A 5446-nucleotide genomic window follows, 5' to 3' on the forward strand; every position below is an offset into this window, starting at 1 on the left:
ATTACACCACCAACAACCTGAACCAAATTTTACCTTCCTGTCATCTTGAAGCCGTCCGGGCATTCTCCTATGACCTCTGTCATTGACAAAGCATATTGATCCAAAGAAATGCCGCTCACTGAACAATTTCTCTTTTTCAGACCATTCTCTGTAAACCCCAGAGATGGTTGTGTGAGAAAATCCCAGTAGATCAGCAGTTTCTAAAATACTCAGAACAGCCTGTCTGGCACCAACAACCATGCTGCGCTCCAAGGAACTTAAATCACCTTTCTTCCCCATTCTGATGCTCGGTTTGAACTTCAGCAGGTCGTCTTGACCATGCACACATGTTAACAAGCAGTTACACAGGCGTAACCAGCAGAACAGCCAGTGAATGTTGATAGATCTCACATAACAAACCACTAAAAAAGTCATAGGTATTTAAAAACTTTGATTTTGGGTCATTTTAAATGTTCAGCAGTTACGATAACTGTAAATGTCTCATAAGTTACGATAACATTAAATTGGTTGTAACTGTTATAGAAAAGTGTGTAATGAAAGTTAGACTAAAGGGTGTCTAATTTGCTCTTGGCTCAAGTTATGGCCTCTTAACCATTTTTTTAGATTGGCTAAAGACTCACCCTCCTTTGCTCTCTTTGTTAGCTGCTAGAACGAATTCTCTTTCTGTTTTGTTACTGATAACAAAACAGAAAGTAATCACTCATTAATTACTCACAATCCATGAAGAAACTGTTAGCCCCGGTAAAATAAAAGATCCAACTGGTAGGCCTTTATGTGATAAACTTGATATTAATGTGGACTTCTTCTTTTTTTTAAATCGTTTCCACATTTCCTTTTTTGTGTGTGTTTTCATGGTTTATTTATCCAGTACCTAGTTTTACGTGCAGCACGGCCCTATTTGGTAGCGGTGCTGGAATCCTGCAGGTTGCATGAGCATGCACGTAACAATGGCTGGCACTCTCGAGGCATTCTGAGACTGCACACAGAGGCAATTATTACTGAAATATCTCCCAGCCTCAAAGTAGGAGGAGAGGACGAGAGTGGGAAGTAAAGGCTGTCACATTTCAAATGAAGACAAGGGGTGAAAGGGCAAGCAATGTAGGGGTGAATGAGACAGAAACAAGGATTAAAGGAAAAAGGGGGAGGCGTGATGACAACGCAGGAGAAAGAAGATTATTAGGAAACAAAGGAGAAACTGTGGCAGCTAAGGGAAAAAGAGAAAACAGGAGGAGAGGTAATGGACGAGGCTGACAGTGTGAAAACTGTTAGAAGCAATTAGAAGGGGTGAGAGCGATTCAGACGGAGAAAATGATACAATGTTACAGAGAGGAAACTTTGTATCAATCTCTTAAGTTCGCACTTTTAGTCTCCTGAGAACAGACTTTATGGGATGAGGATTTTACACAGCTGAGGACTTAATATTGATTGACCCCGAACACGAGAGTGCACATAAATCCAGAGGCTGTGCTGAAATATAGATACGTATGGGCCATGCTTGTGTACCATGAAAATATAAGTCCGATAATTGATCATACTCTATGGACTGTTACAGGCAGAGGTTAGAGCAAATCAATCTACCAGAAAACAATGTTTATATTGATTGTTCATTGGTCCGGATGAGTCAAGAGATATTTTTTTTCTAATATGTTATCATTTAAGCATGAAGTCTGCAGTACTAATTGATTTATTTTTCCAGAAAAACAGCAATATTTCAGCATCCTTAATGTCATAATCATGTGTCGTGTCCCTTTCAGGTCAAATTCTCACACTGGGTTATCTTGAGTGGTTTTCCAAAACTGGGAAGCAATAATCGGTTGATTGATTTGCTGATTGATTTTCTGGTTAAATTGACTGTTGAACTGGTGTTTGGTTTAGTGGTCTGAATTTTTGTTCACAGGTTTTAAGGGGGGAAAAAAAATCACACTGATGATTAATGATGATAATGAAGCTTTTACCCAAAATACTGAAAGTTCTAATGTGTACATCTTCTTAAGTTAAATGTCATATTATAGCTACACCTGCAACTTATATATTTGTTGTGATAGTTATACCTTGTGATAATCATTTTGTTTTTATCTCAGCATATAGCAAGTACTGAATTTGTAAAATCACCGTGCCTGAAATTGATGTCCATGTATCGCAGCCTAAAGAGGGTTCCTGTTGTCATCTCACATCAAATAGAATAAGAAAGTCTCACTGCTCAGGGGCTGGAGCTTCTCTGTTTCTAAATATTTGTGAATCACATGAGCGCATGAGGTAAAGCTCCATTCCGTCCAACAACAACACTGGATTGAGGAGTGCGCGCGGCGTGAGAGGGATGTGTTCACGGCTGTGTGCTTGTGTCACGTAATTTATTGCTGAAGGTGCCGGTGAGCCACAAATAGCCACTGCACTGCCCACTGAATTGATACGGCAGCTGTTCAGTCGTGTGACCTGCAGGCACTGCTGGGCAAAAGAGACTTCTGAAGTGTCGGTGAAATCCTGTTGCTAGACTCAAACATCATTCTCTCTTTCTCTCTGTCAGCTCTTGTCGGGGTTGTGCATGAGCTTCTGTTTAAACTCCCTGTGCAGAAAACTGTGTATCAAATCCAATTTGTCACATCAGTATGAATTTATGCAGCGGCAACACACCTCCTGCTGTGTTTACTTAAGCAGTGTTCCAACAAAATTACTGTCAGAATTTTGATTCTCGTTGAGAAAAAGACTTCCCTTCAATGAGGCCGTTCACAATAGTGTGCTGCTTCTCTGATTGGTACCTGCCATCATCTCAATCACTGCCACATTTCATGGCAATGTTACATAAAATGAAACAATAAAGGTTCCGTATCTATGTTTGCGCATTGTTAAAATTATGCAAAAAAAAGAAATCTTCACAAAACAGAGAACTGCTCTTCTAGAATGATGATGAACAATAGGTTTGTTTGTTTTTTCAGAACCTTTCAAGACAGAGGAATTAAAATGATTGCTGTTGTGTGTGTGTGTGTGTGTGTGTGTGTGTGTGTGTGTGTGTGTGTGTGTACTCCCACTGAGGGTGACATATATATATATATATATATATATATACACACACACATATACATATATATTTGGGAAAACATCACACAATGTACTCTCACATGCAGACACACAAATGCAAATGAGCACAAGGATACTAAGTAACCAGGTTTAAAATATGCAATATGTATGTGCATGCACTACAAGCTTGCAAAGTCGCTTTCTGCACTCTTGTAAGTTTTCTGTGTGGAATTGCAGAGGTAAAAGGCTCATTCATGTAGCCTGTACTCCTGAAGTACATATATTTTTAGTCGAAGAAAATTAAAAAATTAAAAAAAAAATGCACTAAGTGGAGCTCAACAGGTTTCATAGTAATGCAGAACATGTTTATTGAAATACTAATTCCTAAGATTCAACATTTAAAATATATTCCATCACTTTTAGCCACTAAAGCAGCTGCTTAGGTAAATGATGAGGCGTTACGGTAAAACAAAGTTTGCATGAAATGCACAGAGTACAAATTTATCTGCAAAATTACAGTGAGGTTGGATTTTCACCATGTAATTGAGTTTTTTTACTCTCTCCATTCCCTTATTTTCTTTAATTGAGCTCTACAGACCCAAGCGAACTATGACTCGCGAGGCCGCGTTTCAATTTGTGAGAAACATCCCTAAACAGGCTGATAACTGCAAAGAAGCCATCCTGCTCCCAGAAATAGATCATTTTAAAAATAAATAAATAAAAGAACGAATGAGCTGAAATGGCTATAATTTAAAGATTAATCAACTGTTATTGTATATTCCTCCAGTCCTATGAGGGGCTAAAACTAAGCCACTGCTGGATAATCCTCTCGGTCTAAAGCAGAAGAGAGAAGCTGAGTTTCTAAGACTACATTACTCCATGAAAATATTCATGTCACTTTGTATCAATATGCCCATTTATGTCACATAGCTCGAACAAAGTAACGAGGAAAAACAGTCTTGAGACGAATGATTAGTCTTACCAAGAGTAAGCTGGCATGATTGATTGATATCATTTAATATCTCAGTACAAAAGCGGGTCATGGATGGGTTTTATTTGTTTATAGATGATTCAGTAAAGCCCACTGCTATAGTCAGTGCTTAAAGTGCAGGCATAATGTAAAAGGAAAAAAAAATGAGATGAAAGTAAATCATAAAGTCGCACCTTCTTTGTCACAAGCTTTTTGTAGACTTACAATCTCTGAAGTGAAACCATAAAATAAAGTATACTTGTGGTCTGAATTTGAGATAGAATATTTTAGCTCTGAAAATATATGTCATTTGTGGTTATGCCTTTGTGTTCGGTTGTTATCATGGTTCATCCTGCAGCACCAGTTCTGCTTGCCAAAAGCAATGCACTGGAAGGTCAACCACTCGGTTACCCCTTGATCAGGGCCATTAGGGGTTTTCTGCAATATAAGAGGTTCAAGAATCGAAGGAATAACTGATGCAGTGGTCAGGTTTCATTATGACCTCTAGTTCTCAAGCTTGTTAGAGTTAATAGACCTAAAAAAAAGAAAAAAGGTGAGGACAAAGAAAAAACTTTTGTTTTGTATCAAACCAGGCATGCAAACAAAAAGAAGTGGGTAGACAATGATGGAGGTGAAGGTTAGAGTCTAAAAAGAGCAAAAAGCAAACAGGCTATGGTGACAAATGCACTGGCATATGCTTAAAGGGCAATCTAGGAGGGGATGGATTGTGAATTACTGATATATATATATACTGAACTAACAATGCAAGGTAATGTAAGTGAGTAAGAAGTTAAAGGCCATCATATTGGTGGAAGAGAAGGGCAAGTGGGAGTTCTAAGTCTGAAAGAACAGGAGAGTTAGTGCAGAAACAATAGGCAAGCAGAAAGGAATGAATCAACATAATGTATTTTAGCAATAATACATCATCCAAATTCATGCCAATTAAGCCTCTTTAAATTGACCTGAACTAATGGACTGAGAGACAGAGAGAGTGAAATACAAGAGGCAGAGAGAGAGGGGGATGGCAAATATTTCAGCGTGTATAAATCCACTAAGGCACAAGTGCCCTCAAAGAAAGAGGAGATGCAGAAAAGGACACGGAAAGGACACAGCAAATAAAAGTAAAAAAACAAAACTTAAAAGGTTTCCCACAGGTACTGTACGTGCTGCACCCATCTGAAGTCTGAGTCCATTTGGCATAGATTGTTTGTCAGCTGGCTAATAAGAACAACACTTTAGGGGCTAAGAAGGTCGATAGCAACCACTAAAGTAAAAGTACTCTTTTCACAGATACAGATAAGAGCTCTCAAATTAAAAGCCCAGGACTAAACATTTCTACTTGTGGGCAAACTCTGCTGTCAAAAAATCCAGTCCTGTATTTGCCACATTAGAGGTAGCATTGTATTTACATGAGTAACTTGGGTAAATTATGGGGTTTTTTTACTATATAATATATGAATA

This window comes from Rhamphochromis sp. 'chilingali', assembly GCF_963969265.1.
Source record: "Rhamphochromis sp. 'chilingali' genome assembly, chromosome: 14".
Lineage (NCBI taxonomy): Eukaryota > Metazoa > Chordata > Actinopteri > Cichliformes > Cichlidae > Rhamphochromis > Rhamphochromis sp. 'chilingali'.